Below are 13,970 nucleotides of genomic sequence, written 5' to 3' on the forward strand. Positions count from 1 at the left end.
ACTTTCCTGCTCTGTCATTCATTCTCCAAAAATGTCTAAGCAATGTGTGTATGGACTCAATCCTATTACCAATAGAGTCTAAGCTACAGGCTCTCATTGCAGTAAAAGAGCAGAGTGTATATACTGGTTCTGCAAGGTCCTGAAAATAGGTTAGTTCAATTCATTGTAAACTGTGCAACTGTCTGCCAGACACAGACTTCCTTACTTCTCACGTCTTTGGTTCATCCATTAAGATATATTTGGCCAATTAGGATCAGCTATGTTTGCCCTTCCATGATTTGCCTGATCGTAATTTTGACAGTGTTTATCTTACTAAAAATTTGGTGTGAACATCCAAAGACATACAGCTAAGAAAATGTCAAATAATTCTTCCCTCAATCCCTGGGGCAGGTCCATTCTTGATCAGGTTCAATCAGCAGCACCTGCATAATATGCACCTTATCTGGGCCTCCTTTATCTATAGGGACCCTTTCCAATTGTAGTGTAATTAGAGGTTTTATGTTGTTCAAAATTCCTCTGATTGTATATGAGATACACACATCCTATATTGGATTTATTTGTTTATTGGGACATTCATTCATTCTTTCTTCTTTTGTTCATTTATTAACTTAAATTCTACCTGTAAACCTATGCAAAATATCCCATACCTTCCTTGTATTAAGTTAAACCAAAACAAACAGGTAAAACCAGAACAAACCAAACAAAAATGGTTTGCTCTTCTACTTGAGTAAATGTACCTCCAATGTCCTTGACACAGTTTCTTACTGCCTTCAGGTATTTTTTTAAATTTCTCTTTCTTTTTCCTCTTCTCCTTTCTCCTTTTCTCATTTCCCTGAATTCCAGGTTCACATCTGCCCTTTCTCTGTGGCCCTGCTCCAGAGTAGCATCAGGGCGACTGTTAAAACAGCAGCAGCCGACATTCAGAACTTTTCCTTTGCTCCAGACAACCATTCAGAGGGTTCCCTCTCTTGCTTCAGACTCATCCCCAGCTCCATGATTCCTAGGCTTCTGCTTCTTTCTGCACCTGATGGGGGCTGTCTCATAGTTTACCCATTGTGTCCTGCATTTGTGCATTCTGAAGCCAGAGACTCCTCCCTTGCCATGCAGAATTAGAGGTCAAAAGATGGGTCTGGAGGAAATTTCTCTCAAAGCTATGCCCAGGTTTTCTTCTAGTTGTTAAATTAACCGACACCATTTATTGCAGACCCAATGTTTACTTAGCATGGTCCTAGCAGTACAGACCTCAAAGCCTCTCATATAGGTACATTTACCCCTGCACTGTACAGTGACTACAGCTGTGCCAATGGACTGAGGTAGGGCAAATGAATAAACTGTACACAGGCAAGGGTGCATCAATTTGGGCTACCAATGACTATTTCCAGGAGATCAGCCTCTAAATTTGCATCCCACCTCTTTCAGTCATAACCAAATTGCCCTGTCTGGGGCCACTAAAGTATTCTCTTAACCACATTCAGGCTTCAGTTAGGCCCTTCTCTCTTTCAGGGACTATGTATAACACTCTTTACTGATCCTAAGAGTTCCAACATTTTTATTTTATTACATTTTTTTTACAGGCAAATAGGTAGGGAAAAAAGGCTGATAGATTGGTTTTGTATTAGTATTTTTCCCTTCTGGAATGAGAAGGAATATGTGTATGTATATCTTACTTTAAAAAAAAAATTCAAAGATATCTCATCCCCCTAAAGAGTTTTTTAAAAAATTCAAAATCAGTGTATTTTCTTCCAGGAAAGGTTGTTTTATAGACAGATATATCCAGAAGAATTCAGATGTAGTCAGTGAGAGTGGTTTCTCATTAAAAAGGAAAGGAGATTAAAGAAAGGGAAGAAGAGGGAAGAGAAGGAAGATGAGATCAGGGAAGGAAACCCTGGAGGGGTGTGGGGAAGGAAAAAAGTTGCATGACAGAAACAGTAATGTAATCATCTGTCGAAAATGGAATTTTAGTGAATAATTAATAATTTGTGTAGTAATAGTTAACATGTTTGCTCACTCTCTGCTGGCTTCTATGCTATGCACTCTACATACTTTATCTCACTTAATGCTTATGGCAATATTATGATTTATTCGTTTTGTAGAGGAGGTAACCAAGGCTTAGAGAGGGTAAATAACTTGTCCCAGGTTACACAGGTCTGAGTTAGAATCCAGTGGTACAGTCTGCCTCAGCCTGCACTCTTTACTGCTTCTCTTACAATGGTAACAGAGTAGGCAAACAGTAATTTAGAGGTTAGTTAATTCAACTATGTCCTGAAGCCATTGCTTGCCTGAGAAGACGAGCAAAAAAAGAAATAAAGAAACTAGATATGTATATATTTTTATATATATATATGATTGAATATTATCACATATTATATGTGATTAAACTATAAATCATTCCCATTTTTGTCTTTCAAAATTGTTTAATATGAGCAATTTCATATGGTACAGCCAAATAAATGTCTATATATGTACATGTATATTTTATATATATACACACATACATGTATGTTATAGACACAAATCTATATATTCATAATAATAATTAACACTTATTCAGTGCATATTAAGTTTAAAGAAACATTCAACATGCTTTATGTTTATCATTTCACGTAGTCTTCCTATCAAACCTATTAGCTGGGTACCATTTTTCCCATTTTATAAAAGAGGAGATTAACACATGGAGACACTATGTAACATTGAAAGTCACATGGTTAGGAAATGATAGAGCCAGGATCTAGTCCTCATTAGTCTGATTTTAGAAATCATCCTCTTGACCACAATGCTACATTGACTTCATATTTTACATTTTTATTTCTATACATGTTACTGGAAAATCCATGTTGGAGTAAATTATGTAGGACTCAATGTTATTTACCTATATGGTTTTTACTTTTTGCATCTTGCCTTCGTATATCTCCTCCCATTTAATAGATCTTCTTTATTTTTATTTAATATTTAAAAACATGAAGGTTAAAGTAGTTACTTAACTTATTCAAGGTCACACAATAATTAATGATTGAAGTAGAATTCAAATTTAGGTCATCAGGATCTAAGGACTTTTTCTCAGTGTGATACATGGTAAATGCAAACCTATTCAAAGCCAGATGCTTAAACAAGAAGCGTTTTACAGGATGAGAATAAAATCCACCTTGTCTTGCAAGCTCACTGCTAAAGATACACATCAGTGATCTCCACAGTAGTTTCATTAGCCCTTTGTAAGGAGTTCAAGTCCCTCTGCTATTTCAAGTTCACACTAATGATAGAAATGTGTATATTATCTTTGACTCCTCCTTCATCCTCTACATTCAATCACACATTTTAAGACCTAGCATCTCTTTTCCATCCCTACCATTTCTGCCCTAGGTCTGTTCTTTGTCATGGATCATTGCTGTGACCTAGGTACTGTTCTCCCTGCTAGTGACCTTGTCCCTTCAAATCCATCCCCTGCACAATGGTTTCATAGATCTGCTTAAATTTCTACAAATTTATTCATTGTATAGAACCTCTCATCAGGTCTCCAACCACTAATAACATAAAGTCTGAGTTTCTTTAGCAGGACACAGGAATGTTCCATAATTTAATTTCTTTCTCTCAGCCACCTCCTTTCACCTTTCCCAGACTCAATTTTGCACTTCCAGCACCACTAAACTTATATGCACTGCAATTTCTTGCCTCTCTAAATATTCTCAGACTGCTCCCTACCACATTATCATGGTCCTATTTAGTTCTTACTGCAAATTGTTGAGATGGGTACCATAATTATTCTATTTCAGAACATTGCCAGGCTTGGGTTAGCTTTCCATTCCTACAATCTAGAGGTCTGGAGGGGATGCAATTTTTCCAAGATATTTACACAGATTATCAGTGTTCTCCTGGTTTTCTTTCTCTCTGATGGAAACTGTTCCTCTGCCATGTATGCCTGATGGAATTATATGCATAATCAATTTTGAACGATGCCATGTGAGGGGGACTTGGCGAATACACTTTATCATGAAAACAAACCATGGTTGCTAAAATTAACACATTTTATAAACACAAATTTAAGTTATATAAAGTCACAATAATCCTTTGGAAAGGTAGATATGTCAGGTCAAATTGAACATCAGACACTATCATGATTTTAAAAATTGAAATTAATCTAGGTTGCCATGTTAGGATATTTTATTAACTGCAGCCTAAAGAGACTAAGCACAGGCCAGAGACAAGCTATTCATTAAGATGTATGTGCTGTTCCAAATCAAGCTGATTCAACTTATCAGGAGGAGGACCCATACATGGTTTTAATCACATTGCTTAATATGTCAGAATTTTCTGAATTTGGATATTCATCCTGATATCAACAAACAAACCTCCATTCTGGTTAGTACATAGGCTCTTGACCCTTATCTGTTGACTACTAAAGAGATAAACTTCATTTTAGTACTAAAGAAAAGAGAATTGTGAGGTAAGAGGAAACCAGAGGAACATGTAGCAGAGACTATCACATTCATAAGGAAAAGTAAAGAGGAGGGAATAAAGAGGAGGGTGAGGACTAACACTGAGAATATATCATTTCAAAATTCTGTTGTTTGGTTACAAAAGTTGTAGATCACAAATATATAACAGTATGCATATGTTTAAGTTCTAATTTATGTATAATAATAATACATGTGCAACCACACATGTAAAGCACCAAAAAAACCCTTTCAGTCAGTGAATGCTTATCTCATATGTGATACTCATAGTTGGTAACAGAACTAAGGGGAATGAATGAAGCAACACAGATCAGTTTCTCAGTATGTGTAGTGTCCATAGGCACAAGACGGTGTAAGTGGATTCAGTATACTCAGTGATTACAGGCAGCCTAACAATCGAGGTTTTGAATTTGCACCTAACAAATAATTTGAAATGTTTTCCCCATATGATAGGTTGAAGTATAAATACAGGCTTAATCTCTCTCTGTATTTCCTTAATTCAGGTGCACATTTGCAAATTATCAGATTAAGTCTAATAAGTTCTACCGTTAAATTGGGCATAATATTAATATTTTTCACGAGGCTCTGGTTTCATTTTCTACACTCAATTATTCATAATTAATATAAATGTCACTTTATTTGAGGTTGTGTTGATGTCGTCATTGTATCAATGTTCTCCAAAAAACAGAACCAACAGGATATGTGTGTGTGTATATATATCTATATATGTACACAGTTGATATTCATTATGAATGGATTCCTTATTTGTGAATTCACCTACTTGCTAAAATTCCTTTGTAACCCTCAAATCAACACTTGTGGTGCTTTTTATGGTGATTTCCAGACACACATAGAGTAGTGAAAAATCTGAGTTACCTGACATACGTGTTCCCAGCTGAGGTCAAAGGTGATACTGTGTCTTCTTGTGTCCTTTTCTTGGTCCACTTAGTGTCACATTTTTCTCATTTTTGTGTTTTTTCTTGGTGATTTTGCTGTTTAAAATGATCGTCAAGCATAGTGCTGCAGTGCTAAGATTCCTAAGCACAAGAAAGCTGTGATGTGCCTTATGGAGAAAAGATATGTGTTAGATAAGCATCATTCAGACATAAATTATAGTGCTGTTGGCTATGAGTTTATTGTTAATGAATCAACAATATATGTTAAATAAGATGCCTTTAAACAGTAACATACATATACATAAAACAAGGTTATATATTGATTAAATGACAAAATGTTGTGACCAGAAGCTTGCAGGAACCTAACCCTGTATTTCCCCTAGGAGCAATTGTTTGGGATTCACTAATTTAGTATCCAAGTGGGTTTTATAGAGTATAACTACCAAGAATAACAAAGATGTACTCTATCTAGCTACCTAGCTAGCTAGCTAACTAGATTCATTTTAATGCAGTTTAGTGCAGTTAATGGGGATCAGCAAGTCTGAAATCTGTAGAGCAGGCCAGCAGGCTGGAAACTCAGACAGGAATTGATGCTACAGTTTTGAGGCATAATTTCTTCTTCTCCAAAACCCTCAGTTATTGCTCTTAAGACTTCAGCTGATTGGATGAGGCCAGCTTGTATTATTGAAGGCAATCTCCTTTACTTCAGTTCAACTGATTGTAGACATTATAACCACATCTACAAAATACCTTCAGAGCAGCATCTAGATTTGTGTTTGGTGAAATAACTGGACACTATGGCCTAGCCAAACTGAAGCATAAAATTAATCATAATAGATTTGATGGATATTGATGAGTTTATAGTGAGCCCAGTTCACTGAGTGGTGTTTTTATTTATAGAGACGGGTTACAACTATCTTCACACACACACAAACACACACACAGAGAAAGAGAGAGAGAGAGAAATAGCATGTTTCTGCTCTGACAAGTGAGAAGTTTACTTGATCGTGAGCAAAAAGTTTTGCTATCAGACCCCCTTGGCTTCAAGTCTGAGCACCACCACTAGCTGGCATTGGGAAACTTACTTACTTATATGTTCCTTAGTTTTCTTACACCTAAAATGATAACAATAGTACGACCCTTGACATCAGGCCTATTCTTTTTAGATATTCAAAAAATGTCAGCTTTTTTCAGTGTTGGCTCCCTAGGGAATGTGAAGAGAGACATAAGGCTGTGGACATGCACAAACTCCCTCAAAGGTGAAGCCACAGCCCCTTGGCAGGTGTGTGGAGAAGTGTTCGGGATGGCAGTTGATGGGAAAGCAACCAACTCTAGCCCAACACCTTTCTGCTTGTCACCAAAATAAGCCCAGGCTAAGAAGAGCATGGAAATGGGGTAGGTGCAAGGTTTTGACCCTATTTCATTAATAAAGAAAAGCTTTCACATACATTAGCCATCAAATTCTTATTCCAGAAGTCTACGATCAAGGAAATAGAACCCAAAAGCAGAGGAAATAAGCAAGATGGGGAAAAATACAGACCCCCAAATGCTTTCTGTAGTTGTTGGGTTTTTTTCCAAAAGAAGAAAGAGCTCACAAAATCAGTCCACATAGAAATCATAGCCACCAACTGAAAAGAGAAAAATTCAGTCAATTAGCTCATAAACACAATGCTAAAAAACGGGTGTGATCATGTTTCCACTCTTTTGTTTAAAGGCTGTTTGCTTCTGTGATTGTGACGATGCCATGTAAATGCAGAGGGCTCAATAATGAAAGGTGAAATCAGGACCTTGCTGTTCCAAATGCTCTCTCTGCCTCTTTGAGTGTACCTGCTGCCGGGCTCCAACCCCTTCCCTGACCTCCCTATCACAATGTGACAGACCTCAGGGAGAATGAGGGGACGTTCTAAAACAAAAATAAGCCTGTCATTTTCATAGTCAGAAGTGTCAGAGCTCAAACGTCAATGGTAATTCAGAAGAGTCAGTAATGTATTTTGTGTCTGCATTTACTGACATTTAGTGGTTATTCCGTATGAAATTTATTTTCGAGGTACTCTTGCATTGCAATTTAATCAGTATTATATCTTTGGCTTAAAAAATACTATTACAACCTTGCTGGGCCACAACACATAAGCCACATCAATTCCTTATTTAATACAGAGGTATTTATGTCATTATACAATAGTCACTTTCCAAAGTGCCTTCCGCTCCCTTCCAATACAGAGGCACATTTAGCTTTACCATCTTTACTCAAAGAATTGTCATCATTATTAGGTTATTTTTCAAGTTATATGTGGTTAAGGCAAATGTATTAAATATTTTGGATAAGAATGTTTATAAGTATCTTAAATTATTTGAGAAAAACTAACTTATAAATGGTACTAGCTTTTATACAATCTCAGCAAATTATAGAGTGAAATAGTTGGTTTCATTGGGAAGAGGGGCTGTGCAGATTTATGTGCTGTATTCATCATTTTGGAAAACTTTTAGTTTTATACAGAATAAATTTGGTGGCAAGAGAATAGCCACCAAGTTATTTCAGTAATCCTCATTCAAAGATGATAAGGCTGTGGAATAATATGAACTTTAATAAATATATAAGCATGATTTTTAATTGATATATCAATTATTTGTACATGGAAAGAGGCCAGATGCAAAATAATAGCTTTCCCATATGAATATATCCTATATACATTATATAGAAGTGTCCAAATACAAAATAATTTTATTTTATGAACATATCCCCTATAGTCTATATGAATTGTGTGCATATGCATACATCACAATTAGAAATATAGTGACAAAAAATTATATTTATTGTGCAACTATAAATAAGTTCAGTCTTTGCAAGATATATACAAACATGCTTCGTGTTAAATATATATGAAGAAAACTACAAGACATCACAGAGGGACAAAAGAGAAAACTTGAATGAATGGTAAAACATTACTGGATGAAAAGACTTAATACTACATAGTCGTTGTTTTTCCCAAATTCATTTATAACAGTCCAGTAAAAATTCCATAAGGAAAAGGAGTTCACAAAATAAAGTTTATATAAAAAGAATGAAAATATAGTAAACAATTAAAAACAGTGCACTAATAAATGAGACTTATAATTAGAGCTTCTAAATATATAATAAAATTAAATACTGGTACAAGGATAAAATGGATGAAATAATGGAATAGAATGGAAAGCCCAGAAATAGATCTAAGTTTATGGAAATATTTACTAGATGGTAGAATTAGCTTTTCAAATTTGTGGAGAAAGTGTAAGTTATTTACTAAATGTTCCTGGAGTGGCATTTAAACTATTTGGGGAAAAAAATCAATATTACATATCTTCATACCTTATTCTAAAATATAATCCATATAAATTGCAATTTCAAGTATAAAATACGTGAAATAGCTAAAGGAAATTATCTTAAATATTTACTTATTTGGACTGGAGAAGGTCTGAATGTTTGAATGATACCAATAAATTTAAACATTAATAGATATAACACATGTCCAAAAATTCCCGTGTAAAAAGGGCAATAAAAAATGTCAATGGTCAGTAACATGAAAAATATTAAAACTTCACAAGTCAATAAAATGAAAGCTAAAACTTCAAACTGATAGGATATTTTATTCATCTGATTTACAGATTTATTTTAATGATAATTCTTATTTTTGTTAGCTGTAGGTAAATAACATAATCATCAGTTGATGGTGGGAATTTACTATCAAAAACAGCAAGTGTAGATCATTTTGGCTAATGATCCAACTTTTAGGAGTTTATCCTAAGAAAGCAATTAGTGATCTATAAAAGAAAAAAAATGTACATGAAAGTTCAACGCACCATTGTGTATTAGAGTGTAAAACTGAAAAGGACCTAAGTGTCACAAATAAAGGATTGTTTAATAAATAATGATATGACCACAAAACTAAATATCATGTTCCCACTAAAATGATGCATTAGAAGATAATCTAAAGTCTGTTATTATCTTTATTTGAAAATGTTATCAGCCAGTAAATGTCAAAGGTCATAAAGTAGGGGCATAGAGGCCAAATCTGTACACACACAGACTCGTTTTCCTTGCTTGTCAGTATGTTATAACATTGAGGAAAGATTTATACATTGGGAGAATACACATAGGAATCCGGATTTCCAGTGTACCTTTACAATTCTGAACATCTGACAACTTTGTGACTACATTCCCACCCTCAGCTGGGGCTGGACTGTGGAGGTTCTCTGCCTCTCCTTCTCTCCCAGGCCCACCAGCCATGCACCTTGCTTTTCTCACTCTTCCAGTCCCCTACCTGGCCCCACTGAGACAGTGAATTGACGTCTACCATGTGATCTGAAATTTTAAAGTTATATGTGTATATAGGTGATTGTATTCATTGCATGCTCATGTGCATGTATATAGGAAGATATACAACAAAATTTCAATAGAAATAAAAGTTCACAGATGCCTCCGATGATTGTGTAAGGTCTTTGACAACAGGAAACAAGTCAGTATTATTCACTATTTTATCCCCTGAATTTAGGTGGAAGAAAATTATTTGTTGAATGGTCAAGTAAGGAGGATAATTGCTCTTATGAGTCAGGTATGAATAATTCAAAATCTTTGTTTTTTTGGTTTACTTTTCTAATGTACTAATTTAAAAATGAGAAAAAATCATGATAATTTTTACTTTTTAATGTCAAGGGTGGAGGGAAATCTGTAAGCAGAGCAAAAATATATCATAAATAAATCTCACGTACTTTTTAAGTGAAAAAGAAAAACACACCATTCTTAGTTGAGACAATGCAGAAATACTTGGCACTAAATTCTGCTCTATAACACAAAACATAATACAAGAGCCAATTGATTCTTGTCTGATTTTGTACTTTTGTTTAGATTTCCGGCCTCCAATTGAAATTGTCAAAATACCCTTCCTTACCCTTTGCAAAGTGTTGCATATCTCAAACACACCCTCTCCAGAAGCCTTCCTTTCGCTTTCCTCCTTTGTTGCAGGGATATTTAGGCAGGGATTACAGTGATACTATAAAACCAGCATGTAAGTCACTGGATGACTATTTCTAGTCTGTTTACTAAATAAGTCCAGGATGAAATCACCAGCCCAGAGGTGTCAGTTAATTGAGGAATCAGACAGCCAGAGAGACCAGACTGGGTGAGAAAACACCCTTATCCCAAGGACAAACCTTTGCTCTGACTTTGGAGAGAGTATACAAATGAACTTGCCAAGTAAATTGCTTTCCTTCCCTAGTACATGATCTCTTGCTCCAGTGCTAAAGCTGCTTTTTAATGAGTTGGTAAGTAATTATGGAACTGGATTGAGAGAATTAGTTCATGCTTCTACTTTTTCAATATGGAGAGTGAAATGAAGATACAGATAGCAATTTGAATCTAATTTTCAAGCTTGCATGAATAAAAGGTCACAGAGGGAAGCTGAGATGTACCAGAATGTTGAGGGTGAGAGACAGGGTGATAGTGACAAAGAAAACCAGCTGACACAGAGCAGAGGTCTCTTCAGTGGGTACAGCAAAGCCCAAATAGTGTAAACTCAGGACAGAGCTGTTTTCTCTCTATAGGTGCATGCTGTACAGTAGTTAGGAAAATACAGATCTAAGGCTGAAGTCACTGATGGTCATTTCTGACCTCCCAGTCAGCATTATATGGATCCTAAGAGAATTAAAGTAAAATTAGAATCCTACAATGCATTTAAGCTGAAAGAGACAATGGAGTTGAACACCCTCACTGCCACAAAGGACAAAAATCAAACTCAGGGGGACTTCCCTGGTGGTGCAGTGGTTGGGAGTCCACCTGCCGATGCAGGGGACACGGGGTCGATCCCTTGTCCGGGAAGATCCCACATGCCATGCGTGGAGCAACTGGGCTCATGGGTCACGGCTACTGAGACTGCGCTCTGGAGCCTGCGAGCCACGACTGCTGAGCCCGCATGCCTCAGCTGCTGGGGCCCGTGCGCCTAGAGCCTGTGCTCCGCAACAAAAGCCACAATGAGATGCCCACGCACTGCAACGAAGAGTACCCCATGCTCGCCGCACCTTGTGAAAGCTTGCGCGCAACAACGAAGACCCAATGCAGCCATAGATAAATAAATTAATTAATTAATTAAAAAAAAAAAATCAACCTCAGGGAGGTAAATACTATCTCCTGATTGAGGCTGCAGATATTTTAACATCACAGACCTCTGCTCTTTGAATGAGTTTAGACCAACACTGCTGTTTAAAAACAGAGATCAATGTGAGAAGTGGAGTGTGTCGAGTGGTTATGTGTCTACTGTCAGTTGGCTTGAATTCCTAAAGAAGACGCCATCTTGCATAATTGAAAATTTTTCTTTTGAGATGAAACAGATTCAAAATAAAAGCCCCTCCCAGATAGCACCCCCAAGTTCCTAAATTAAAAAAGAAAACACACACACACACACACACACACACACACACAGACACACACAGAGGCTCAGAAGGACAAGACAGTAGGACCAGCCACTAGCCAGCTAAAAGAGAGCAAAATAGGTGGTTTTTTGGTGTAAAAGTAAGGGCAGCAGGGAAGTTTCCTCAGAGTCATTCAGCTGCCAGTATCGGACAATATCAAATTTTAAAATTAGAGAACCCTCACTCAGATAAATTGATCATTTTGAGCCGAGGCTTATTTCACATGGTTGGTTTGTTTAATTTGGTCATTAAACTGCCCCATTCACACTATTTAATATTTATATCCTTCTTTTCTTTTTCATGTATTTATTTTTCATTATATAGCATAAAAATGGAAAGCATTTGAGTCATTATTAATAAAACCATTTACTATTATCCTTCAAAAATGTATTAATATTATAGTTAAATGCTAGTCATACATGACACATGGTACCTTTTTGCTTTGTATATTCATAATCTGGTGCCATTTGCTCTACATAACAGGATAAATAAAGAGAACACATAGTACATACTGCCTTCCCAATATGTACACTGCTACTATACGGCAGCTTAGAATCAGTTTCTGATTCATGTTGGCGAACAGGAAACAATTATTAGCAAATTTACTTACTACAAATTTGTAGAATTCAGTAATAAATGGTGATTATTTGAGAGAGGTTGTGACGTCATGAAAATTGTCATCATATGGGATAAGTAGAGGGAATCTATGCAATTCATGGAAATTCAAGAATATACTTTCTAAATAACAGAAAGTAGTTAAGCAACAGTTCCAGCAGACCTATTGTACAGTTGACAGTTTTACAAACTGTGAAAGTAATTCTCTTTTCACCTCTACTCCCAACCTAGCCAGAGCCAACTTTAAGCTTTTACTTATACCTGTGGATAAATGTTGAGGAGCCAGGACTAGGAGGCTTGGTTTAAATTCCCGTGTATTATCTCATTTAATTCTTGAAATGGATCTGCTGAGCCGGTGTTTTCACTGCATAAGCAATGAGAAAACTTATTCTTGGAGAATTTAGAAACTTACTAAAACTTTGGAGTGTGCTTATATGCCCTGACTGGAGTTTGGGGTTGTCAAAGGGAAGGTACTCAACTCATGGTCAGAAGGTTAGGTCGAACCAGGGCTATAGACAGACAATGACTCAGGTAATGAGATAGATCGATTTGAAATTGAAATCCAGTTAGAGATCCTGGTCAATGAGATCTCATGATCCCAGCTTGATCAATGTCATCAATAGTTTATTATATCTTACCTAAGTGGTCTTCACTGCCATGGAGTCTCCATACTCCTTAGGTCCTCTGCCATACCCCACCTTTCTCATACTCAATAGAGAGCCTTTAGGAAGTTTCCTAAACACCCTATTCCTTGACATCTCCAAAACTAATGGAATCTACTGTCATCCTTAACCTTTTCCCTCCTATTTGCAAGATTAACCCTGGGGCCATTCTCTCTCCATGTCGCTTGTATGCCATTCTTTTCTGCTTTCTTAAGCTCTTGCCTCACCAATGGTACCAATTGTTCTTAATTGTTTAGACCCACAATCACCAGGGTTTTCTTTTCAGCTTTGTCATCCTTTTTTTTTTTTTTTTAAAGAAACTAAACAAAATATTCTCAAAGACTTCCCTAATCTATCTTTCTTTCAAATCATCTTTTTTTCACTTTGCTTTACCCTCGAGTTATAAAATAAGGGTCTTTCGACCTTGTTGCTCTTATCCATCCAAACCCTGACCATGTACAAAACTACATGTCATGATTTCTTATTCTCTGGCTTTTATACTCAAAGAATTTCCATTTTCTGGAAAGTAATTCTTATTGTTTTAATTCATTTAACCTCAACATATGAAAATATTGTTTGCATTCTGTAAATCCATTCAGTCTTTTAAAGTGGCCATTTAAAGATTTGTTTTTGGTTGAGTAAGAATGTGTAGTTCATAGTAAGAATAAAGGAGCTAGCTATAGGTCTGCTGTTAAAAACTTGGTTATAAAACTTGGAATTATATGTTAATAGAAATTAAACTCTATTCAAGTGGCTCCCAATCTTTATTTTAAAACACAGTTTGGAAATCTGAGGATGTACCGGGAATTGTGCCAAAAATAATGAAAATTCACCCCACCCAATTTCACAGTCCCGACCCCCCAACATGCTTGTTTTGGGTATTTCTGTAGTTTGGATACTTTCTCTTC

The 13,970-nt window shown here is 36.1% G+C and overlaps 1 protein-coding gene and 1 long non-coding RNA gene across 3 annotated transcripts in view; both read left to right on the top strand.

The window, feature by feature from the left end:
* CHRM2 (cholinergic receptor muscarinic 2) overlaps positions 1-13,970 on the top strand; it is a 417,083-nt gene that overhangs the window by 376,448 nt on the left and 26,665 nt on the right. Inside the window, exon 1 of one of the 2 annotated variants that reach the window (XM_082398097.1) lies at positions 7,290-9,933. The exons of the other annotated variant lie outside the window; for it this stretch is intronic. The gene's annotated coding sequence lies outside the window, so the exon portion shown is untranslated. Of the gene's footprint in view, positions 1-7,289; positions 9,934-13,970 lie in introns of those variants that run through there. 2 annotated transcript variants of the gene reach the window in all.
* The window catches only part of LOC309631585, a 481,022-nt gene that overhangs the window by 23,962 nt on the left and 443,090 nt on the right, over positions 1-13,970 (top strand). The gene's annotated exons all lie outside the window — the stretch shown is intronic.

Source organism: Balaenoptera borealis (genome assembly GCF_965194805.1).
Source record: "Balaenoptera borealis genome assembly, chromosome: 7".
In the NCBI taxonomy this organism is placed as follows: domain Eukaryota; kingdom Metazoa; phylum Chordata; class Mammalia; order Artiodactyla; family Balaenopteridae; genus Balaenoptera; species Balaenoptera borealis.